The sequence below is a fragment of the Podarcis gaigeae genome (assembly GCF_964106915.1).
Source record: "Podarcis gaigeae genome assembly, chromosome: 7".
Taxonomy (NCBI): Eukaryota; Metazoa; Chordata; class Lepidosauria; order Squamata; family Lacertidae; genus Podarcis; species Podarcis gaigeae.
The window spans coordinates 71621606-71648210 of NC_139683.1; the positions used below are offsets into that span (position 1 = coordinate 71621606).

Here is a 26605-nt window from a genome sequence, read left to right on the forward strand (position 1 = left end):
CCACTAGTCCTGTTAGCTAGGGATCATGGGAGTTGTAGTCCCAACACATCTGGAGGGCCGACGTTGCCTATGTCTGTCCTACAGTATATCAACGTGGAGGAATAATTTAAAAATAGTAATATTAGTGGTAGTAGTAGTAATAATAATAATAATAATAATAATAATAATAATAATAATATTTATACCCCACCCATCTGGCTGGGTTTCCCCAGCCAATCTGGGCAGCTTTCAACAAAAGATTAAAATACAATAATTCATCAAATATTAAATACTTCCATAAACAGGGCTGCCTTCAGGAAGGGGAGGAGAGAGACAGTGACAGGGAAGTAGAAGAGTAAAATGCGTGAGTGTCACTTTTCAATTTATGGAACATCTCACTGCATTTTTGCCTTTAATCCCAGAGAGGCTGAAATTACTCCTGATAGATCATTGGCCTGCTCTTTTATATAATACGTTGCAGCCAGTTAGATAGATATTGACAAAGCTGAGGCAACATATCAAAATCTCATTTTTTGAAAAAAGAAAAATGAAAAGTGTTAGCCACATAAAGCCCTTCCCCACCCCTCACAGGTTTAAGAGATTATACCACCATTCATAAAAATGTTGCAAGCATTGTTGACTATAGTCAATAATGGAACCTTCTGTACTGCCAACCGGGTGCAATGAGTGAAGGGATCATAATAAATCAACCAGATCTCCTTGAATGCTGCTGGTGGTGGTCCTTTTCTATTTAGTGCAATCTACCAAGGGTCTATCCACACTTAACTTTTCCCCCATCCTTTCCAGGCACAGGTCCACACTTTAGAGCTCAATCGGCACAAAAGTCGATTCAGGTTTTCCATGAATTGTTGTTTGCTCTGATTCAGCTTTAAAGAGCAAATCTCCACATGGAAATCTCTGGAGGAAAGAAAAAGTGTGCTTGGGCCTGGAGCAATAAAGCACAGAGGAAAGGTAAGTGTGAATAAACTCTAAAGTCAAAACAAATCCCTCATATTTCAGCTTCACATGACCCTCATGACTCATTATTTTTTCCCCAATATGCCCGTTTCCCACACAACTTGGTACCAATATTCCAAGTTTGTTCCATCATTGGACAACTCTAAGGCATTGCTGTCATTTTTTTCAAACTTGCACACCTCTTTGGAATATTAGCAAGGGTTCCTCAATGAAAAAGGACAGCAACAAAAAAGCTTCCCTGGAAGACAGCTTGTCCAACAGTCATCATCTTCCTCTGCAGCCTGTAGCTGCAGTAAAAGGACGATTTGTTTTCTAGGCCATATATGATACATGTTTGTGCAATACTCCTGTGCAGAGCTCTCGCATGTTGCAGCAAGAGTGGGGCTGCATGGCTGGCCTCCACCTCAGTGTCATAAAACCACGCTAGTCCCATTCCTTGACATCCACAGACTGAGTGGACACCTCTGAAAAGGTTCCACTGTGTGAGAGCAACTGCTCAAATAAGGGCCGTCTTACCCATAGGCACTAGGGGTGTGGGGCATCCGGGTGCCGGGCTCTCAGGGGCGCCAGGCCAAGAGTCCGGGGTCCGAGAGTTGAGTCCAGGGAAGAGCCCGCCTGTCGGTCGGAGTGCTGCAGCAAATTCGGGGGTGACTGAGCCAGCAAGACGCTGAGGCAGGCGGGCGGCTCTGCCCTCCTGTGTGCCTGGGACTGGGCAACCTGGGGAGGGCAGATCTTTGCACCCTGGCGCCACATAATAATAATAATAATAATAATAATAATAATAATAATAATAATTTATTATTTATACCCCGCCCATCTGGCTGAGTTTCCCTAGCCACTCTGGGTGGCTCCCAATCAATTGTTAAAAACAGTACAGCCTTAAATATTAAAAACTTCCCTGAACAGGGCTGCCTTCAGATGTCTTTTAAATATAGGATAGCTGCTTATTTCCTTCACATCTGAAGGGAGGGTGTTCCACAGGGTGGGCGCCACTACCAAGAAGGCCCTCTGTCTGGTTCCCTGTAACCTCACTTCTCGCAATGAGGGAACTGCCAAAAGGCCCTCGGCGCTGGATTTCAGGGTCCAGGCTGAACGATGAGGGTGGAGACGTTCCTTCAGGTATACAGGACAGAGGCTGTTTAGGGCTTCAAAGGTCAGCACCAACACTTTGAATTGTGTTCGGAAACGTACTGGGAGCCAATGCAGATCTCTCAGAACTGGTGTTATGTGGTCCCGGCGGCCACTCCCAGTCACCAGTCTAGCTGCCGCATTCTGGATTAATTGCAATTTCTGGGTCACCTTCAAAGGTTGCCCCACGTAGAGCATGTTGCAGTAGTCCAAGCGGGAGATAACTAGAGCATGCACCACTCTGGCGAGACAGTCCGCGGGCAGGTAGGGTCTTAGCCTGCGTACCAGGTGGAGCTGGTAGACAGCTGCCCTGGACACAGAATTAACCTGCGCCTCCATGGACAGCTGTGAGTCCAAAATGACTCCTAGGCTGCGCACTTGGTCCTTCAGGGGCACAGTTACCCCATTCAGGACCAGGGAATCCCCCACGCCCACCCGCCCCCTGTCCCCCCAAAACAGTACTTCTGTCTTGTCAGGATTCAACCTCAATCTGTTAGCCGCCATCCATCCTCCAACTGCCTCCAGGCACTCACACAGGACCTTCACCACCTTCACTGGTTCTTCACATAAGCTTAAGACGGCCCTGGCTCCAATGTACACATTCCATGTAACTGGGATGTTCACAGAACTGTATGTTTCCTTCATGTGCTCAACATATTGATATCTGGGGTGGGGGGAAGCCTGGTGAAACAGAATCAGGAGCAGATCCAGCCTTGTTTCAGCATGAGTGCCAGTCATTTAGGTAGCATGGGTAAGGTTGGCCTTTTTATGCATGATGATGGCTATGCTCAATAATCTCTCTCAGCATCCTCTGTGAACCGTGTCTGTGCACTAGACTGTACTCCAGGATCTTCTACAATGATAGTAGCCTACAGGGCAGATGCACAGCATTTCCACTGCAGCTAAATCCGTGTCAAAAGGTTATCCGGAAGGCTGAAAGTCTGAAAAGCATTTCTCTAGGAAATTATCTTGGGCCAAATATATAAAGAAGGTAAGCTTGCAGCTACACATGACTAAATGCAGCAGCTAGATTTATTCCGAGCAATCAGGAAGACAAGCTATATTTAGGAGAAACCCTTTTTTTGGTATGGCCTTTTCTGATCCAAGGATTAAAAAAAAGAGAGAAAAAGCTTGACCTGGCTGTGAAAATATTGTAACCTATCAGGCCAGAAAAGATTTAGGGAGTATGACTGATGTGCTCAAAGTACCAGCCCCAGAATTCAGATATTTTTGAAGTCGATTGGCTACAGGATTAAGGCTCCATGCTTAGTTTAACTAAAGAGCTTCTGAGTCAATTCACCTTTCTTTAAACAGTGTGCTCAAGGGCAAAGTCACGTAGAAAGGCAAACAGAGGTTGGCCTCCAGTTTAACACTTGAACAGTTCATCCTGTCAGGCAGTCTATAGACTGAATTTATAATCTTATGTGCATTTTCAACGTTTATTTTGATAGTGTCACACTTCATTTTGATGACATGGAAAAAAGTATCTACAGCTGGACTTTTCCCAGAATTTCTTTTTCTCTTCTTTTCTTTTTTACCCAGGGTTAAAACTGCGGCATCTCACCACCATTTTCAACAACTAGTACTCTATCTCTATATCTGTACAATAGAAATACACAGCAGCGGGGGGTGGGGGGAAAGAAATAGTTCTTTCAGAACATTCACACACAGCATACGAAAAAACAAAACAAAACCCTAGATCCACCAGTTTGAGCAATTTAGGATGTGGTGGGTCTCCAGATTCCTTGATGAGCCCATCACATTGGTGTAAGTCATCAACCTTGGTTTAGCTGGAAATTCACCAGTGTAACTCTCTCATGGGATGTACGGAGTGTTAGGGGAGTGGTAGTACCTCTGGTGGGGGGACACATTCGGCTCCTTCTGGGGTAGTTTGTCCACCTTTGGTCCCCACTGAGCACTCAGCTCTCCTAGAAGCTATGTGATGGCCTGGGAATCCGATTCAGAGGCTGAACCGGAGGAATCCCAGCCTGCACAGGACTCCCTGCCCCCAGGGCCGGCTGAACTGGGGCAGGGCCTTGTTTCTGAAGCGGCTGCACCTGTGCCGGATCCTCAGGAGCAGGCACCAGGTGAATCCACTCTGGCTCCAGAGGTGGTTGAGGACACAGTGCCTGCAGGTGCGCCTCTCCCAGCCCTGTCAGGGGAAGGTGAGTCTCCCCCTGGGTCCAGTAACCCTCCAGCCTCTCCTGAGCTGCAGAGGCTCAGGGCAGAGAGGCGAAGGGAACTGGTTTCTCCCAGGAGGAGTGCTCGCCTTAAGGACAGGAGAGGCGGGTCTCCTGGGGGCCGGGACCGCCCCTGGCCTCAGAGAAGATAAAGGCCAGTCAGCCCGGTCCCAGGTTGCGGGAGCAACATCGTTGAAGAGCTGTTTCGGCCAGCACCCAGTCCTGTTCCTCCAGAGTTCCTGTCCTTGCCCGGCTCCTCACTTTGGACCCTGCTTCACCCATGGAAGACTGCTGACCCTCGACTCAGGTCCTGGACCTCACCCCACGGTAACCTCCCCCCGGGACCAGCACAAGCTATCAGCATGTGACAGCAGCCACATCCTGAGAAATGGTTTCACCTGGCCATCTGAACCAGGTTAGAGTAGTTATGGGTCTCAAACCCTCAGTGATTTAAGAACTTCCCCTCCTTGCGAAGACAGAATCCGGCAGATTGAGTGGATGAGACAAATAGTACACCCAACAGTCAAGAAGGTGGTTGGTGCATGTGCTGTAGAGAGAAATGAAGGGCAGATGGGGCTCATCAACATGGGATAGTAACACATCTGGGGGAAGAAAAATTATGATCCTAAAGCTTAGTTGCTTTGCAGGATATCTTCAGGAGAAGAAAAGGGTAAGGCGTAAACCAGGCTTCCTCAACCTCGGCCCTCCAGATGTTTTTGGCCTACAACTCCCATGATCCCTAGCTAGCAGGATCAGTGGTCAGGGATGATGGGAACTGTAGTCTCAAAACATCTGGAGGGCCGAGGTTGAGGAAGCCTGGCATAAACCCTAAACAAATCCATAGTGACCTCCCTAAGATGGTTGGATGGTACCTTGTATACCTCCTGGCAACTCCTGCTGGTGCCAAACATACTACTCTCCTCTAATCTGACCACATCAGTGAGGCCAAGAGTGGGGTCCTCTCATCTGGGCAACCCAGAACCGCCATGCACACTACCCAGGTTTGCACCCTGGAGAGGTCACTTCAGCGCTGCAAACACAACAAAAACAACACAGGAGGCAGCAGTTATGAGTTATAAGCTCATAACTGATCTGTTGTCCTTTACACCAGCTTAACTTTAGCTTTTGTAAATGTACTCTGGCTTTCCATGCTTAAGATTGATCCCTAAAACAGTCACAAGGCATTTTAAAATTCACAAAATGTTATGAATAAAATATGTATCACATGTTATAATTCTGTCTCAGGCTTCATAGAATCATTAGAATTGTAGCGTTGGAAGTAACCACAAGAGTTATCTAGTCCAACTCTCTGCAGTGCAGCTTGTGGGGCTCAAACCCACAACACTGAGATTTAGCATCTCATGCTCTGCTAGAACACCCTATATTCAATGTTTACACTTGTGGGGAAAATAATTACCTTACCAGCCAAAGTGAGGGTGGAATTTAACTCATCACTAGATGAATTCACCAATGCTCATAAAATGCATTCATTGCCACTGAGGCTACTTGAGCCTCTAATGACAAAGATAGATCCTGGAAAATTCCAAACCTTCTTAGCATCTACACTGTGCCAACCAACCAACCAACCAACCAACCAACCAACCAACCAACCAGAAGAAGCAATTCAAAAGGTTCAAGTAGTATGAAAATTGTTAGGGTGCAAAACACCCAGTGTTGCCTCAATACAGCTGCACACATCCATTGCTGGACTCTGTTGAACCAGGGAAACAGAATGACTCTTATCTGTGGCTGTGATCTCCTGGGTGACATGTGCTCTGATAGGCAGTTGAATGTACAGGCATACTCTGTTTCCCTCCCACCGCCCTCCGCGTGGCCGTGGGCCCTGGCAACCCACGCTATGCCACTGAGTGACATTTTGGGGTTCTTTTAGAAATGCATGGCAGACTGCTAGGTCAAGAATACCAGGGCTGCTGGCTCAACACACTAAATCCAACCAAAATGCAGTCTAGCTGACCCAGAACATATTTGGGTCATTGCCACTCATCAGAATGAGCTGACAAAAATCACCAAGCTGAGCATAAACACTACCAGGAGAGTTTGCATATCAGACTTCAGTCTGAATGGTTTTGATCTAATTGCAACCTGTTTGAAAATACCCTTCAGTTCTTCGTTGCAAACATTAGGAGGACAAATTGCATTGCATCAGTCAGCACAAAAACGAGATAGCCTGATTTTTCATTGAACAAAAGATGATCCCTGAAAGTCTGTTTTACAGCCAAAGAGAGTTCACAAGGGGAAGAAAATACACACTTTACAAATTCTTGACTGGAGAAAGAGCATACTCCAGGCAATTAGTCCCCACTCTTCATTAAGATTCCATATGTCTCCAATTATACAAGTGTCATTAAACACAGAGCTAGTGTAGCTACATACACAAACCTCTGCGGAGCAGATCAGCAAATTATAGCTTTTGCTCAGAAAGAGCAAGTGCTAGTCTAAGAAGAAAGCATTCAGTGAGGTGACAGATGAACAAATGCATCACACAGGGTTAAAATCAAGGACACATCTGCATCCCCCTTCCTTCCAGGGCTTGAGTCAATGTGTTCATCTGTGCTATACAAGCAACACTGGCCATGAACGGAGTCGATGACTAAGAAAAGGTTTTGAAAAGACTACAACTGCAACAATTACACAGGTCATCCTTATTGAGAAACTGCTTTCAGATTAGAATGTTACTCTCTGAAAAGGCTGAGGAGGTTTGGTTTACATGTTACAGATGTCACACAAAGACGCCAAAAAAATCATAAGAGCAGCTTTCCTAGATTCATGGTCAAGGTCAAGTCATTCTGTTGCCAACAGCGGTCAGCAAGATGTCTCGGAAAAGCTTACAAGCAGGATGTGATAGTGATGACCACCTCCTGTTTGCCCTTGCTCCTGGGACTCAGCTACATTTTCAAAGTTGATCTGTCACAGGATTATGAAAATTCCACCCACATTTAGATCAGCTATAGAGTTTCAGGGTCAATATGTCTTTACTCAAACTGTATGCCCAAGGCAGCATCAGGGAAAAGAGAAACACTGGTTGCCTTCCAGATTTAATACCTTGTCCTGGGACAAAGCCCATGGATAAGCTTTTTGCACACCATTTTTGAACATGGTGATTTGCCTGAGCATACAAAGGTTTAAAATATAGCAACAGTGGTGAACCTTTGGCCCTCCAGATGTGACTGAACTAAACTTCCATTGGTCCTAGCAGGTATGGCCAATTGGCAGTGATGACAAGAGTTGCAGTTCAGCACATCTGGAGAGCCAAAGGTTCCCTACACCTGAAATATGGAAAGGGTGTGCATGCAAGCCCTTGTTCCCAATGTCCTCAAGAGCTTAAGGTCCTCTCCAGACCTTGTCAGCATTCCCAATCTTGGGGAGCTTTTAAATTCTGTTCAACCAAATATGCTTAGACATCCTCTTTGCCCATGGGATGTTAAAGGAAGGGTATCTCTCTCTGTGTGTGTATCCCTGGTATGCTCTACCTTTTAAATTCAGGTGTATGTCTGAACATGAATTCTGTTTCCATGGCTATTGGTTTATTATCTAGAACATCTCTCCTACCTAATCTCCAAAGAGCTCAAGGCAGCTAACAACAAAGATTAAACCATAAACCGACAATTAAAGACATCCCTTGCAATTGAGTTGAGCAATGCAACCGCCCCAGCTGTGCCCAGGGGATCCCCTCCATCAAGGAGTTCCTCAATATGCCAGCCCAAATGATGGGTATAAGTAGACATTGGAAACACCGCAAATGGAAAAGCCTACTGCACACCTGTTACACCTGTGTTAAAGGAAGTAGTATACTGACTGCCAATCTACTACTAATACAAGTTTAAGTTCTTGTTACTAGCTTAACCTTTAAAGCCCTATGTGATTTAATACCAGTTCATCTCTAAGAATGGCTTCTCCTATATAGAGCTGCCTATTCACTAAGATCTTAGGAGGGGGCCCTATTAGTTATGCCATGATGTGCATAGGCTCACATCGTAGCAACTTACAGGAGTCTTCTCCACTTCAGTCTGTGGAGTGATCACTGCATCAAGGTTTTACAATCACCTATTCTGTTCAGTTCTTAATAATAATAATAATAATAATAATAATAATAATAATAATAATATTAATATTTTATGTATACCCTGCCCTCGCCGGCCAGGGCCAGGCTCAGGGCGGCTAACACCAAATATAAATTACAATAAAACATAATAGAAAAAAACAAAAATAAATAAAATACGGCTTAAAATACAGCTTAAAATGCAGCCTCATTTTAGTGTAGCCCGTAAATCAAGACCATAAAGGGAGGAAACATCAGATATTCACCCAAGCCAGCTATCCATGCTGGTCCTACATGGGCCAGCAAAAAAGCCAAGGGAAAAATTTATATGCGAAATCCCACATAAGGGGTCAGAGTGAGTCTAAGCCAAAGGCCAGGCGGAACAGCTCCGTCTTGCAGCCCTGTGGAAAGATGTCAAATCCCATAGGGCCCTGTCTCTTGTGACAGAGCGTTCCACCAAGTCTTGACAGCTGTTGAAAAATATCTGTTTACTCATGCTTTCTTCGGCCTGTGACACCAGTTGAACAATTCCCTGCTAGAGTAATTGTGATACACTCTTTTAATAGGATTGTTTTGATTGCATATTGAATTGGGTTCAAATTGTTTTGTATTGAATTGTCCTATGCTATACTGCTTTGGTATTATTTTAATGAGAGGCAGTCTGTATTATATCTATTTATTTAAAATATTTACACTGTTGCTCAAAGGAATGCGGAAGCTTTTCAATACTAATTAACACTTAATTAAGGTTGGTTCACCAATCTGTGCCTTCATTACTGGAATGATCATAACCCTGGTTGCTGGTGTGTTAAACACAATACATCTCTTCAGGGCATACATAAGTTTTTTCCCAGTTTGTGTACTTTCAGGAAACTATCACACACACACACAAACACTCAGCTATGCTGGGTCTTCAATATGGATTTACATTTCACATTCATAAGATACAGTGGTACCTCAGGTTAAGAACTTAATTTGTTCTGGAGGTCTGTTCTTAACCTGAAACTGTTCTTAACCTGAGGTACCACTTTAGCTAATGGGGTCTCCTGCTCCTGCTGCCATGCCACCGCTGCGCAATTTCTGTTCTCATCCTGAAGCAAAGTTCTTAACCCAAGGTACTATTTCTGGGTTAGCGTAGTCCTTAACCTGAAGGGTCTGTAACCCAAGGTACCATTGTAACCAGCTTATAACTTAAAGGCTAATTGATTAGATTTTATACTTGAGGTCCCATGCTTCTCTAAGTCAATCTTGACACATAAATGGGCACACTTATCCCTGACACAGGTTAAACTGCTGCCGAGACAAGATATGGAGATTGCTTCTCTGTGCAGCTAGCATCATTTATTGCTGTTGGTGATTTCATTGGCATATAGATACACTCCCATTGTTAAACATCTGACAGAAGAAACAAAACACAGTATTCTGGAGTACATAATTCAGGAAGTGGAGTTTCAGCCCGCTCTCTTGGCTTGAAGATCATGTTCAAAGCCTGTTTCCTTTTCTTGTTTCTCCTGAACACACAAGCTTCCCATCACTTCAGGCCTGAGGTTTTCTGCCCCTGCAGTGTGGGATTCTACTGTACAGTATTTTCCAGCAGCTGAAGTTCAGAGGGAAGTTTAGGAATTACTTACAGGACCCATGTAATGTGTCATCTTCATCATCATCTTCAGATGCTACCAGCGTGGAGCTGGTCACAAGAGAAGATTGAGCCATTCTGTAGAGCAGGCATAGGCAAACCTGGCCCTCCAGATGTTTTGGGACTACAACTCCCACCATACCTAACTAACAGGACGTGTGGTCAGGGATGATGGGAATTGTAGTCCCAAAACATCTGGAGGGCCGAGTTTGCCTATGCCTACTGTAGAGCTGTCCCGAGTGCACCCAATGAGGATGAGCAAATGGTTGCAAGTGATACAAATGACACTGACTACTAACTAGAGGCTTATCCACACTTAGCCCCTCTACTGAAGCTTCACAAACAGCAATGTGGGTCCCCCACATGTTGCCATTTGCTCCAATTCAGCTTTAAAGAATGAGTTTTCAGGGAGGAAGAAAAAACGTGCAGACCTGTGCTCTGTCTTGGACAGTTGGAGCAATATTGTGGCCCTGCCCCTTCCTGCTTTCTTAAACTCCTTTTAAACACCTGACGGCTCCTCTCCAATGGCAGCTCCAGTTGCTCCCATTGCTTTAAGCCCCTTGTGGCGTTTGCCCTCCTAGGTGGGTCATAAGGAAAGGGTTAAATGAGTGGGAAATGATTGGCCAGTGGGAACCCAAGGGGAGGAGTTAGAGTTAGAGTTGTAGTTGTTGGGAAGTCAGTTGGAGTTGGAGAAGGAAGAGGGAGGATAGGTCTGTGGGTTGGTCTAGTTTTGATGTGAGAGAGTGAGAGAAACTGTTAGGAGGAGTCAGATAGACAGTTGGGATGTTGTTGTTGTAGGAGGGCAAATGCCACGAGGGGCTTAAAGCAATGGGAGCAACTGGAGCTGCCATTGGAGAGGAGCCACCAGGTGTTTAAAAGGTCAGTAAAGAAACTAAGAATAAGAAACTGACAAGAAAAATTATCTGAAACCATAACCTTAATGCTTATAAAATAAACTTACTTATTTAATTAATGTTAACAACTGTCTGGACTCTGTGTGTATCTGAGAGAAATGGGTTGGTGGCAGCAGGGAAGCAATCACAGTGGTGGCACAGGGATCAACAGACCGTCAAACGTCCGGGGACCCTGTGTGATCGCCACACCCCTCCTTGAAAATGGAGACAGCGGAGGGCGGGGGCAACTGATGGGATTCCAAAGATACAACTCTTTCTGGGGCGCCATAGGTTCTCCAGCCTCTGAACCCCCCTGCAGCTCTTCTCCTGTCTCCTTTCCCTGAGTCTAGCTGCCCGGGCTCTTCCTCCTGATTCCCCGCATCCACCACCCCTGGCAGCTGCTACACAGGTACCACAAAACCCCACAAATCACTGTCTTCTTTCCCTGGGCCTCATGTGCATCCTTTGCCAACACGTCCCCCCTCTCTTTGGGCTCTTCCTTGACAAGAGCTGTCATGTAAATCAAGCCAAGATGTCTGGCTACTGTTCCAGAATCTACCTAAAATGCTCATGTGCCTTTTTAAAAAATCACTTACATTTCTTCTCACAGGGGGACTTAAAGCATGAACTGACAATTCCAAGGACATTCCCCTTTTTCTAATCAGCTGTAAGTATGGACTCAAAACACAATGGATGACTCTTATGTGCACTGCAGGTTAAATATATATGGCAGAAATCCAGACTTCTGTTTTTCTTTTAATAGACAGGTTCAACATTTGCCTTTCAAATGTATCAAAATGTCAGCCAAGTTTTGATTCGTCATGCAGCACCGGCTTATTAATTGCCCCCAAATTATAAATTAAGATTAAATTAATAGGCTAAACTAAGGCTCAAGGTCTACTGACATCAGCCTAAGATAACTGGAGCTAAATCTTTGTCTTTTCCAAGACAAAGTTTCCCAAGCAGCCAATCTCATAGAGAATTTCAGTCAAAGTGAATTGTCCTTTTTTATAGCTTGTGGGGATTAAGTATCAGAAACACATTAGCGAAATGCAAATGGACCTGAAACCCTATAATGGACTGGTGAAGAAATGCCTGTGCAAAAGGAAGATATACGGCAAAATCAAATATATCTCCCCCGAGCAAATAGCTTTTAAAGGCAACCATACAATTTGCTTACAAACACTTCACTTTTCAACCTTTAGACAGTTGCAAAGCAATCTTTCTGTAAATCAGTCTTATTGCCACTACAAAATGTGGCATTCCACTCAAAATGTCTGTTAACAGTCTAGTCTCTGCATAATGTGCGGGCACAAACCACCCATTCTTAACCATTTCTACATTTGATGAGAGAAATACAAACATATATTATTATTTACTTACTAAGCAACCTCGTAACCAGCATTGCATGGGAATTATCAAGAAACCCCAAAGACCAGTACAGTTTTAAAATCAGTGACTAAATTCAGGGCAGTTTTGAAAGGTTTTGCCAGCTATGTGGATTCAAAATGGTGCCTCACTGTATCCCATAACAGACCAAAAAACAAAACCCACCCCTGCCCTTTGATCTCAGGAATCATGGCACAAAATTTGGTTACAATATCATAAGAGATATCCAAATACTTAGCAAACGACTTTCCAAAATTGCATTTATATCCCACTCTTCTGTCAACTCCACTTTCTCTTCAGACTTACAGTGTGATGTATGTGAGAATGAGTTGTGGTGACATGACAAAAAATGAACATAGAGAAGCTATGGTGGGACAAACACCAAGTCCCAATTCAGCTGACTCCATCTTCCCCCTTAAGTCCTTAAAAAAATGACCTGGTGCTATACAAAAAAAGGGAGGGCAGGTCAAGCAGCTACTACTGCCATCTTTATTCCCAATGCTTCTAGGCCCCATAACTGATGTATACATTTGAGTCAGGATCCATAGACTCTGGGGACAAGGAGGTTTATTAAATAGGGATGTGTCATAGTCCTGTTCTGCCAACCATGGCAGAGCCCAGTGGAGGGAGAAGCCAGCCAACCGGCCAAGGCTCAGAGCGGTACTTGCCTGGAGGCAGAGTCCGTAGGCAAGGTCCAGTCCAGTACTAAGATCAGGAGTATGTCAGTTCACATAGTCAGAAGATCTGGGGGGTCAAGAAAGTCCAAGGTCACAAGAAGCAAGAAGGTCTGACCAGGAAGGACAAATTGTTTCCAGCAACTGAGTGAGCCTGGAAACACTGCTGAAGAAAGCTGGAGCCAGCTGGTTCTCATCAGGAGCAAGAAGGCTGATCAGCAGCAGGTGGAGTCAGTTCTTCTGCTCCTTCAGGCTGCTGCTCAGCAGATGAAGCCAACTCCTGGCTCCTGACAGGATGGTGGCAGCAGCAGTCTCACCCAGAATTTCCCTTTACAGTGCTTGACTGAAGGAGGGTCTGTTATTTGCAGCCACTGCTTCTAGCACTACCACCTGTTCCCATTATTACCTGAGGTCTTGGTAAGCTTGTGGGGCATACTAAGGAGCATAGCTGTCAACTTACAGATTTGAAAATAAGGGACCAGCAGCTAAAATAAGGGATTTTAGTCAACCAGCTAAAATACAAAGTTAAAAGGGACCAGATAATTTTGGAGAGCAGCGCCGGTTTTTAGCCCTTCGTTTCCAGAGGTTGCTGCTCAAGACACCAGCTGATGAAACACTGCAATTAAATAACTACAAGCAGCAACCACTTTTTGTGCAAAACGAAGTCCAAGCTACGAAGATGCTGCTTCAGTTCTGTATCTTTTCTCTCGTGCTCCATCTGCAGCTCTCAATTCCATCAGGTGGGGCGGGAGGAAGGGGGGGGGAATAGTGCCCAAAGTAAACCCGCAGATCAGACCATCTATGCTAGTCTACCACTACAAATCTATGGGAGAAGCACTTGCAGGCCATGCCAGGCTGCCCATCTCATCCGGGTCCTTCGGGGGCACAGCGGCAGTATGGCCTAGGGGGAGCAGAAGCAGCGGCGACGGGCAGAGGGGAGGCCCCAGGCAGAGACGCTCAGTTCAGCGGCCGCAAGAAGGATGGCGGCAGAAGGGCCTGAGGCTCCCGCCAGTTCTGGCAGGGAGGGGCTCCCAGGGGCTGAGGCTGGTGAGAGGAGGCTGGAGGGGGGCGGGCCAGGCAGCCAAGCAACACAGTTGGAGCCTTCCTCCTCCCTGGCTGGCAGGGAGGGAGGGAGGGAGAGGAGCTGCTTCCTTTGAAACCCGGGAAATTTAAGGGACATCCATCAATAAGGGACAGCAGCGGGACATGGCGCTGGGATAAGGGACTGTCCCTCCAAATAAGGGACGCTTGACAGCTATGCTAAGGAGTGCTGTTCAGAGGGTGTCAAGCCCAATACTCCATTAAACCTGGTGAAGCTACCTGTTACCACCGATATGGATGAATGACAGAGTGGAGTGAATCTCAACCATTGCCCGTCCTATCCACTCCTTGCCACGATTTTTAAGCGTTTGCTGCTTGCTCCATTTTAAAGCACATAATCATCCGTTCCCTGTTCTCCACTTGCATACGTCGGCTTTTAAATCTTATGCAAACCTCCAGAGCTGAATAGAAATTTACATTGCAGAAAGGGAAAGGAGAATCAGGGCATCGAGCTCCAGAGCTTATCTCCTCCTGCCAAGCCTTGCACTAAGGATCCCATAATTGCTCTGCTACTGCTTACACCAACACAACTTGCTTAAACAATATGCCCTAGATTGCTGTTAGCAACGTCAGCTTTTCCAGGGAAATGGAGGAAGCTAGAGGAAGACTCAGCAGGTACCGGATGGAAGTCTAGCTTATAGCAAACTTTGTTTTCAAAATGCACGCTATTAGGTTGCATGATGGTGTGCTCAGTTTCTAATTCAGAACCCTGTTGTGTATAATATATTTTATCAATAGTGGGAAGTAGCTGAGACATTTTTCTATGGTAGAATAAATATGCCCAAATTAGCCTAAACTAACAAAACTTGCCTCAGAATAAACAGAGAACTTTATAAATGCCACTACTTCAGCCAGAATTAACCTCAGTGCTGCATTACTTGTTTCTAATGGGACAGAGTATGTCCACTATCTCTCATGGACAAGAAAAGAGTGGGGTAGACAAACCTAATTCTGGGGATAGCTCAGTAGGGATGGAAAAATCAATCAGTTTCACTTCCTCTCAGGTTCCCGTTTTTTTTAGGCTTAAGTTCAATTCATATTTGTTTGTTTGTGTTTATCTCTAAAGAAAATTCATCACCAATTCCCAATGCAATTTTGCCTAATACACACATTTTGTGTAAGTAATTTCCCCTAATGTTGTGTATTTTTGTATGCTTATTGCAGGAGACTTCAGATCTTGTGAGGTCATCATAACTCCTTAATCCCTGCATTCATTCCTCTGAAGTTTTGCAAGGAATGTACTTAGGGAATATCTAAGTTCATACAGATTGCCCACAAAACCACAGAGATGGAAGGGCATCTCCCCCCCCCATGCAAATCTTTAAAGGCTACACACACAAAAATTGCCATGTACTTTCCCCTCAAAAGAATCATGGACATAGCCAGGGGGCAGGGGGGCAGCTGACCTCCCTAAATCAAGTAAATAAATAGAAATACTGAACTAAAAGTAGAAATTGTAGAAAGATCTTGACAGGTTTTTCTGAGCACTTGGGTCAAAGGAAAGTAATTTAAAATAACTGTTGTTTCATTCCAAATCTGTTAGACGGAACCAGACAGGGTATAATGGCAGGTGGGTGTTCTTCTCCTCCCCAACATAAATCCTTGTTACGCCCATGAAACAAAGCCAATATACCTGCAAATTTCATCAGTTCTGGTTATGGACCGTTGTTGATTTCCCCATCGTAGCAAACGATGAAGCAGAGCTTCTGCATACCAACCAAAGCAAAATGTCAGTCTAAAGTGCCAAACTGAACTGATTCACCACCCAAAGCAAGTTCCAAAATATTTTGTTTTTATTAATATCCTGTTCATGGGCCTAACCTTAGGTTGGAAATAGATGTTGCAGCCTATTTACAATGGCCATAAAAAGCAGAAGCTATGCCGGCATCTCTCTCTCTTTTTTTAAAAAAAAGTTTTTATTGTTTTTTCCATATATACATCCTCTAACAATATTTCTCTAACAGTTTTCCATATTTTCCTCCCCCCCCCCCGGATTTCTCTCATACTCCCATTTTGTTTTATTTCCATATTATTCACCCTGTGTATTGTTTTCCCAAAATTTCCCCAATACATATAATCTTATTTTTTATTATATACAATTGTGATTGCTTACTCAAGCTCTGCCAATGAGTCTAAGCCAACATCTCTTTCTTTTCTTCCTGCATCATTTAGAAATGCAAAATGCTTGGAGTGGCACCCCTGTGTTGCAAAGGTTCTCCAACCCCAGCAGAAAACAGCTAATGAAGTTGAGAAGGGAAGCACAGCACAACGTGATATCCCACCATGCAGTTTGCATCGTTATTTGTTAGGGTCGGCCAAAATGTGAGGCTCCAGCCTCAAGTGTCAGAAAAAGTTACTTGCAAAGTAGCTCTCGATACTTCCTCTGTCCCATTCTCAAACATCCACATTCAGCTGGATTAAATTACCAGTTGAATTCTTCCCATTATTCTACCCCCCACAGAAGAGGCCCTAACCTCCAGCCTCTGATATGTACGGAGCTTCCATCTTATTTTTAGAGACATGACCCATATTTTTTTCTCTTTCTTCCCAGGAAGCTCAATATAGGCGCCATAAGATTCTTTTGGGAAATGCATTGCACTGGCAAGCTGTAATTAGGCTTTTGATGTGCCTGGGACCCACAGGCTTTGTGTCATATTCTCCTGTTTAATTCCTTCTCAAAAAGAACCAATTTAGCAACATGCAGTCTGTGTTCTGCAAGAAAACATTAAATCTTTCAGAATGTCACTCTACCTTGATCCAGAATGCTTTTAGGGCTATTTCTCACATTAGATTCCTTCCCTCCCTCACTGCCCAAGACACGATATAATTCCCGTAAGCCATTCCCCTGTGACCAGGGACAAGCTGAAATGTATTGTCTAAAAAACTTGGCCTGAGAAACCGCTATCAGCCACTTATGGGAGAGAATAAAATATATTGCCCATTAACAGGTGTGCTGTGGCCAGACCACAATGTCTGCTTTAAGTTACTTCTGAGACTTCGCACTCTGCACGTCAAATCCCATGCGACTTAGAATGTCAGATATAATTGACTTAAAGTGACCCGAACAGGGAAATATTGCTAGAAAGTAGCCATTGGCTCATAGGTCAATCATAAAGAAGCAAAATTAATAAAGGCTTGTTCACACTAAACACTGGTAGACACGTGCAAGTTTGTGCAACGAGACCTTTCCTTATTTATTGTATATATTCATAAAAGGATTTGCAAACCACCAATTTATTAAAAAGATTATGTTGGTATGCAACAGAATATCACAAACTTATAAAAGCATAAAAGAAAGACCAACTGGCCAACATTAAATCAAATTTCTAAAACAGAAATGCTTTCAACAAACTGACAAAACATCAAAATTGGAGGTGTCTAGTGGATTTTAATAGGCACAGTATTCCAAAGTAGTGGGGCCATTATGAGAATAGCCTTAGCTCAGGTAAAGACAAAATGGATATAACACCTAGGAGGACTTCTCCAGATTATTTCACTGCAACTGGGGAGAAAGGAAATAAGAGATCCCATTGAATAGGTGGATTTCCAGGCAGACATCACTGGATTTTGTCCATTGAAAGGTGTCTTGAGAACTTCAGGTGGGGTAAAAATACTTCCAAATCTTTTTCAACCAGAATATGGCTGGCAGAATACATGGCATTTCCTCAGGCATTATCTTATCTGTCCTTTTCTAAAGCTCATTTCCCATGGCACAAAGGGAAAGAGGAAATTCAGCCAAGGAAATACTTAGCTGCAATCTTTACAAATTATACACAGGTGGTGCCCTCCCTTGTAATCCTTTCTTAAGGCCATTACGAATTCCATTCTCTCTGAACTCAGTGGGAAATGATTTTTCAAAAAACCTTTTAGCATTTTGTTGCCCTTCCTTCAGAATTCCTCCAGTTTAATAATGAATGATGATACATAATGAATAAAACAAAGACAACATCAACAAAAACTTTGACAAATAGGGAGAAAAAGGAAAATATCAATATTTTAACAGCAACTTGGGCAAAACCTGTACAGCAGACATTATCCTGAAGTATCATATTGGAAACATCAGATGAAAAAAAAAGTCTGTGCAGGCTTTGTGTTAACACACACTTTGTGTTAGAAGCTATGTAGAAATGAAATGTTAGTCCAAGACCTCCATTTGGAAAGACATACATCTGGATTTGAATTCAATGAAATGGTTATATCCAGTAAAGTTGTACTCAGAGTAGACTCAGTGAAATGAATGGGTGCAAGTCATGTCCATTCATTTCAATGGATCGTCTTTGAATAGGACTAGCTTTGGATACAACCCTTAGGATGGAATCTAATGTACTTCTTCCACAGACTGTGGATAGGCTTCAATCTCACACTGGTTTAGACACTCCTCTTCTCCCTTTAAAGATAAGTTTGCTCTCTCAAGCACTGTATCACTTGAATACATTTAAATATAAATAATAAATAAATAAGAGAGAAGAACTTAATTTTTTTTTTCAAAGCCAATTCAAAATTTGGAAAAAAAATGACCCTGTCCTGTGCTTGTCTCCCAAACCCTAGGGCTTTGCACCCCAGTACACTACTAATTAGGGAGCAGGTGATGCTGTGGTCTAAACCACTGAGCCTCTTGGGCTTGCCGATCAGAAGGTCGGCGGTTCGAATCCGTGTGACGGGGGTGAGCTCCTGTTGCTCTGTCCCAGCTTCTGCCAACCTAGCAGTTTGAAAGCACACCAGTGCAAGTAGATAAATAGGTACTGAGGTGGCAGAAAGGGAAGCAGCATTTCTGTGTGCTCTGATTTCCATCACGGTGTCTCGTTGCGCCAGAAGTAGTTTAATCATGCTGGCCGCATGGCCTGGAAAACTGTTTGTGGACGAACGCCAGCTCCCTCGGCCTGAAGTGAAATGAGCGCCACAACCCCATAGCCACCTTTGACTGGACTTAACCACCCAGGGGTCCTTTAACTTTAACTTGATAACACTACTAACTGTTGCACCAAGTAAATAAAGATGGAAGACTGTTGTTCTCCTACTCCTCACACCTTGCTGCTCCTACTGTACTTTGCAAGGGAATGGAAGGAGGGATTTGGTGATAGGAAGTAGCTGGTAAAGGTGATGGGGAAGGCTGGAAGGAACCAGGGTAGAAAAGCTAATAATTCTCCCATAGCTTTTATTTTGATCTGAGCAGTTTGTAGAATAAACAAGAGGCTTTCAAATGCCACCTTTCATTCGTGTCAGGCTTTCCCAAAGCCCCTGCAGTTTTCTGCACCTGACTTAGGAGTACTTTGCTGATGACTCTTTTTAGTAAAGAAAATGGTGAATTCATCCAAACTGGAAAATCTCATTTAATCTACACTGATCATTTAATCACTGATCATTTAATCTACACTGATCAGTTATAACATTAAAAATGTGTTATAAAAATGTGACACCAGAGAGTGCTATAGAGCAGCGATCTGTCATCAATGGGAAATTGCATTGAGAGCTATTTTTTTAATAAATACATAAATAAATAAATAAATAAATAAATAAATAAATAAATAAATAGTGTTTTCACAGATCAGTGTATATCCAGTAAGAGAGAGAAAGAGAGACCTTGGAAGATTGAACCCTCTTTCAAATTAAATGAATTTCTAGGGATGCAGAATATCTGAATAATTGCAGCATCTCCCCATTTGGACATTGATCTCTCCCCCTGGCAAGAAATGTGAGGAATAAGATGGAGAGGGAGAGATGCTAAGAACAAGGAAACCAGAAGCTTGTATCCCATCTTTCTCTAGGAAGAAGGATAATTAAAACAGGAAATACTCCTAAAGCAGACTTCACCATCTTTACTCCTATGGAATATGTACAAATATTTCCAATGCCTCTTGTCACTGTGGGGAAATAAATGCTGCTTTAACTCTGAGATTTTTTTAACCCTAATAAAGAGTCGTTCGTTGGATTCCAAGATTTATTCAATTCAAATGAGTTGATAATAATCGGAACCTAAAAATACATATTTTTTTTGCTGAAAAATGGCTAAATGCACATTCTTCCCCACAATCCAGGAGCTCAGCTTTGAGAAGTACAATCAAAAGGCACAGATTGAGCTTAGACATTTTAAAGATGCCTGCATTTTAAAATGGTAAGCAATTAAGAGTTTCAAAAGCAAAACAGAAAACAAAAGAAGTCAGCAAATATGTATTCATTTGCTGTTTTCTTCAGCACCACCTGGATTTCCCAGCCTCAACACAAGTTATCGTTCTAAGTTAAGAACCTATCGAGAAGCAAAAGCTCTTTCCCAGAAACCCACCGTTTAAGAGGGTTCGCAAGGTGCGAAAAGTCTCCTGAGAAACTGGACTTGTGGGCTTGGGTACAGGAAGCGAGTGACTCATCATGAGGCCAGCCCAGAGTATAAATAAGATGCATAACATCCGAATTGGGTTGAATTCAGCCACAACTTTATTAACTAAAGATATAAGCTGGTTTTGGCAAAGACACTGGGTATGTATGCTGGTTGATCATTAAGGTGGGTCAGCCCTGACCTTTGACATACACCAAGTTCCTAAAATTCTATTCGGACCTCTATAGTAAACCAGAAGAGGTACCGGAAGAGGTGATGGAAAACTTTTTCTAAAAAATAAAGCTACCAAGGTTAGAAAACACACAAAACAACTACAGTGGTACCTCTGGTTAAGTACTTAATTTGTTCCAGAGGTCTGTACTTAACCTGAAACTGTTCTTAACCTGAAGCACCACTTTAGCTAATGGGGCCTCCTGCTGCTGCCATGCCGCCAGAGCACAATTTCTGTTCTCATCCTGAAGCAAAGTTCTTAACCCGAAGCACTATTTCTGGGTTAGCAAAGTCTGTAACCTGAAGTGTATGTAACCTGAAGCGCATGTAACCCGAGGTACCACTGTATTGATGTCTCCAGTATCAGGAGCCAAGATTCTGTGCACTCAGAAGCAAGCCTTGTTGAGTTCAGTGGTACTAACTCTCAAGCAAGGGTGCATATTAGGGTGCAGAAACTCACCCTCTGGACCTTTCTGCAGAACTGTCCTCAAAACAAACACACCCCATTTACTCTGCATTGCACCCCAAGCACCCCCGGCTAGGATTTATCTCTGACCTCTGATCATTCCTCTAGTTGGTCTGGATGGAAGTGTGTACAAACTAGCCCACAGTACAAAGGTAAAATTGCCCATCTACATTTAATGGGATTCTCCTAACTGAGGGAGGGGTGTAACCCTAGCCATAGCCCTGGGATCACACCAGGCTGTCTGGGGCCAATCGCCTGGGGGTTGCGTGATCCCAGGGGCTGTTAGGAACGGCAGCGCAACGTAATTGGGGGCACTTGCTTCATGCTGCCGAACACCCGTCCCACCCTTGTGTTAGGCAGTGTTGCTTTGGCTTTGCTTTGGTTTGGGTCGCCTGTTTTGGAACAGGGGCCGAGTAGGAATTTTTCCATTTGGCCAATTGGCTTTAGCCACTTGGTTTTCGCATACCCCTTCAGCAATTGTCACAACTTGTAAGGAGGTGGTTAGGCATTGGCTCATTGAAATGTGGGGGAGGGGAGGTGCGACAATCATCTGCCCCTCCAGGAACAGGGTAGTCCGGTAAAGGAATCTGGGGGTCCTGGATCTCGTCTGAAGTTTGCTTGAGAAGCTAGGGCCATGCCAGGACCACAGCAACCCCGGGGTGAGCTTCAGTTGGTCTTCATCGATGTTGTTCCCTCGTTTGGTTTACCCTTTTACACTACCAATCAGAAAGGTGGAGTCAGTTTTAGTTTGGAGCCAATGCCTAAGCCAATACCACTCACATAGTTATTATCAAAGTGTTGGTGCTGACCTTTAAAGCCCTAAACGGCCTCGTTCCACTATATCTGAAGGAGCGTCTCCACCCCCATTGTTCTACCCAGACACTGAGGTCCAACACCAAGGGCCTTCTGGTGATTCCCTCACTGCGAGAAGCCAAGTTACAGGGAACCAGGCAGAGGGCCTTCTCAGTAGTGGCGCCCTCGCTGTGGAATGCCCTCTCACCAGATGTCAAAGAGAATAACAACTCCTAGACTTTTAGAAGACATCTGAAGGCAGCCCTGTTTAGGGAAGCTTTTTATGTTTGATGTATTACAGTATTTTAATTATTTTTTTTGGGAAGCCGCTCAGAATGGCTGGGGAAGCCCAGCCAGATGGGCGGGGTATAAATAATAAAATATTTTTATTATTAAATAAAGTTGTGGCCAAAATTTGTCCAAAAATTAAACTAAAGTAAGTGTCAGTGTGAAATTATTTCAAGGGGTGGGAGGGATCCTGGGGGCCTTGAAGCTCAACCTCTGGCCCCAGCTACCACTGGCATGTGCCCACCCCCAGCAAGGTTGCTCAGAAGGAAATACTTAAAAACTTTGCAGTTTAGGTCATTTTCCTATATCTTTCTCCCTCTCAGCTATTTTACACAGACATTAAATAGCAGCAAAACTCAAAAGCAGTCCACAGCCACACCCGAGCTCTCTGATGGAAGTCCTCGAGTGATGCAGGTATTTTCAAAACCTTACAAAGAGTCACATTCGCTCTTTAATTTTTAGGAGAGCAACAATAGTTTGAATGCAAAATCCAAGCAACACACATTGGCAGCAAGTAGGGATGGATGAGACATTTGATTCAGTTCACATTTAACAGCGTCTCTACCTACATCTTCAGTATGCAAACTGAAACACAGCCACCCTCCAAAATCCACACTTTTCTGAATTCTGCAATACACTTCTTCAGCCAAGCATTGTGTGGAAAAAATGCATGTATTTGAGTAAAGTGTACAGCTAAATGCATATATTGGTGGAGATAACACAAAAATGCATTGTATTAGAGGAAACTGTTTGCCATAAAAAGGGTTCTATTTATCAGAACTGCACACAAAAGTGTGTATATTGGGATAAAATGCTGAATAGTTTGCATTTCAGAATAATAATAATCACAAATTGCTGCATAATTCAGTTCAAGATGGGGGGGGGGATCTGAAACTGAGCGGATTGAAAATGGACAGATTCATCCATCCCTAGCAGAAAGTGAACATGATTCTTCATAAAAGGGACCCTGTGATGAAGCATTCCTCTGAACACAGGACACTGCAAAATTCTAATTGGCTCACTCCTCTCACTTCTCTTTGTATGGGTGTGGATGCTTGCCAAGTACAAAGGGCTTGTGTGCAAATTTTTCATTCAGTCTCCTTTAAAATACACACAGATGGATGCTGCTTCAGTGCATTTTCCACAATTAGAAGGAGGGGGAGGAAAAGATAAGTAAGATATTCCTTCTCCTTTTATCTCATGCCCACCTGCTGTGGTTCTTTTCTCTTATTTCTTGCCATCTGAAATGCCTGTTCATTAGAGCAGAGCCAAAAAACAAACAAACTTGCTATCCCATTTGCAGCCTATGAAGTTGATGAGTATTGTAAGGTTTGGTGGGGGTAGATGAACAAAGGCAAAGCTGTGCCAGGCCAAAATTCAGTCCCCCTCCAACCTCTTACCTTCTATTCTGTTTCAGAATAGGCGCCAGGCAAAAACGTTCCTTTTTAACCAGGCCTTTGGTTGATTTGATTGGGGGGGGGGGGTAAATAATAATAATAATAATAATAATAATAATAATAATAATAATTATTATTATTATTATTATTATTATTAACCCTCCCTGGTCAGGGCAGCTAACAAGCAATAATAAAAACAAGTTGAATGAATACAACTTTAAAACAAGATTAAAATACAACATAAAAATATTGAAACATTAAAATATTAAAATGCAGTCTCATCACAGGAGAAAGGAAAAAAGAAAGAGGGGGAGGGAATCAAATTGGCTCCAAGCCAAAGGCCAGGCGGAACCACTCTGTCTTACAGGCTCTGCGGAAAGAAATCAGATCCTGCAGGGCCCTGGTCTCATGAGGCAGAGCCAGTGTTGAAAAGGCCCTGGCTCTGGTTGAAGCTAATCTAACTTCCTTAGGGCCCGGGACCACTAGGGTGTTGCTATTTATGAAGTGTATTCCATGTACCCTTTTTGAGTGTTCAAAGTGCTCCATGTAATTAGCTGGGTGTCATCCTCACCATAAATGATAAGGTTAGCTTGGTTTCATTGCTGCCTCCATCTTGAAGCTGCTGGCTGCTGCAGCAAGAATGGCCGCTCCCCACATTAAATGGGGGGCGCCCTTTGTGTGGTCATGTGCAGCCCCTAGACCCTATGCGGCAACATTAGCACAGGCTTGGCTTTGCCTCCCCCCAGGTGGGATACCTGGAGGTCTCCGCCTACCTCAGTCAGTTGCCCAATCCCACCTGGGGAGGCATTGCCAAGGTGATCAAGCCAGGTAGGGGGAGGGACCACCTTGCCCACACAATAGGGGGAGGATCTTACCTGGGAATCGTCAGTTGGCTCCAGAGCTTCTCCCACCCTACCCACCCTCAGCTAAGACTTCTTTTGCAGGTTAACCTTTTCTGCACAGGTACACAGGTGCTGCTACGTCAAAGTCGCTGTTGAATTCTCTTGCATTGGCAGGTTTGGCTTTCCCATAGCAAAACGCCACAATTTTGGCGGTATCAGGCCTTGGGTGGAATCCTTTAGTCTATCTTCCCTAAATAGGGGTGGCCGTGTGGTGGTGACCCACCCACTCTTTGCAGCGGTGATACCAGGGTTCCCCATTAAAGGGGTTGTTTGAGGGGAGGCTTTGGCCGTACGCCTAGAGGTTGTCATTGCTCTCCCCTGCAATGGCGGCGTAACGGGGGCAGGCTCTCTCTGCTTGAACATATGTTCTCCAGAGCCAACCCATCCCCCCCACACACACACTGGATAACCCTGATGTTCCCAGATCCCTGGTGGGGGACTGGGAGGGATAAACGCCCAGTGCCTGAGCCAAGGTCTACCCACATCTGAAACATAATAAAGTTGTGGCCAATTTTAATCCCATAGCAGGTTGTCTTGAATCGTTATTCCACATGGGGGCCGCCCAGGGTTTGGGGGACTCTGCCTGTCCACGCAATGGATGAAGGAGCTCACGGCAGTGGCAAGATTTGTGGTGGAGACTCACACCCGTGTTCTCAAGCAAATTGCTATTTAACTGTTTCCTGTAATTAAACAATTCCTTACTACTGGCTTAAAACAGCAGGCTAATATTATGTGCTTCCTTTACTTTCAGCAAAGTAATGGGCAACAGTTCCTTTGACTTCACTTATTTGGGATATACATTAAGCTTTTATCTGGTTCCCTGCTTGTAAAAGTAATAGGATGGTGCTAAAGGATGTGATCAGTAAGTAAGCTTGTCACTTAGCAGCCTTAAGTGGCTCTTTGAAGCTACCTTTTTTGTTTTGTTTTGAAAATTATCATTAGACTTCCATCTCCACTGCCACTCAAAGGAAGGATCCTTAGTGCTAAATGTAGCGGCTTGGGTTGTTTTTATTTGTGTGTGTGTGTGTGTGTGTGTGTGCGTGCGCGCGCGCGTGCGTGTGTGCAAGAAAGTACTCTCTCGTCACTAATGGCTTGCAGTTATTTACCGGCCTCCAGCCGTAAAAGGTGAAACTATTTTAAACTCATCAAAACTTCAGCAATTGCTTCCAGAAGTAGAAGACAAGGGGAAATTCCTGCATCTTGGTAGCTTGGCACTTGTCTTATTTCTTTACAAATGCATCAAACACAGTGAAGATATTCAGAGAGACAAAGGCCTTTGGAGAGGCAGAAGACACTGTACCCAACCAGAGACTTCCCCACAGGAGTTACTTCACCTCTACAAACTGAGACAGCAGGTGACATCTTGGTGCCTCTGACAGTGGAGCCAAACAGAACACCTCATGAACCCCTTTCATACCTGAACACAGGGCTTTTTTCCAGCCAGAACTCCCCACAACTGAGTTCCACATAACATCGGTTCTGAGAGATCTGCATTGTCTCCCAGTACGTTTCCAAGCACAATTCAAAGTATTGGTGCTCACCTTTAAATCCCTAAACGGCCTCGGTCCTGTATACCTGAAGGAGCGTCTCCACCCCCATCGTTCTACCCGGACACTGAGGTCCAGCTCCGAGGGCCGTCTGGCGGTTCCCTCACTGCGAGAGGCCAAGTTATAGGGAACCAGGCAGAGGGCCTTCTCGGTAGTGGCGCCCTCCCACCAGATGTCAAGGAGAACAACAACTACCAGACTTTTAGAAGACATCTGAAGGCAGCCCTGTTCAGGGAAGCTTTTAATGTTTGATGTATTAGAGTATTTTAATAATTTTTTGGGGGGAAGCCGCCCAGAGTGGCTGGGGAAGCACCCCCAAAAGCACCCCCCAAAAGCTCTACAACTTAGAGCTGTCCATCCCAAAAGTTGGGAGTTCCTGCACGTCTTTTTCTAGAAAAAAAGCACTGCCTGTACATAGATTGGGGTTCAGGGTCGCATTACTATGCCCAACTCAGCATTGTTATTATAATCATCATCATTAATTTCTTAGAGCCATTTCTCAAAAATGACCTAAGGCAATTTAAATAAGTATATATATTTGTCTATAAGAATAAAAGAAAATTATTATAAATTAGTTTGGAGATGGTATTTAACACCAGTCAGGTTAAATCAAATAAACAAGGAATATTTGGTGTTATGTTGCAGGGGATGCCA

At 44.0% G+C, this 26605-nt stretch overlaps 1 long non-coding RNA gene across 1 annotated transcript in view; it reads right to left on the reverse strand.

Annotated features, from left to right (window-relative positions):
• Positions 1–12920: 12920 nt before the first annotated feature.
• LOC310848415 overlaps positions 12921–26605 on the reverse strand; it is a 667736-nt gene continuing 654051 nt past the window's right edge. The window contains exon 8 of the long non-coding RNA XR_014566334.1: positions 12921–12987. This is a non-coding gene — a long non-coding RNA (uncharacterized lncRNA). The remainder of the gene's footprint in view (positions 12988–26605) is intronic.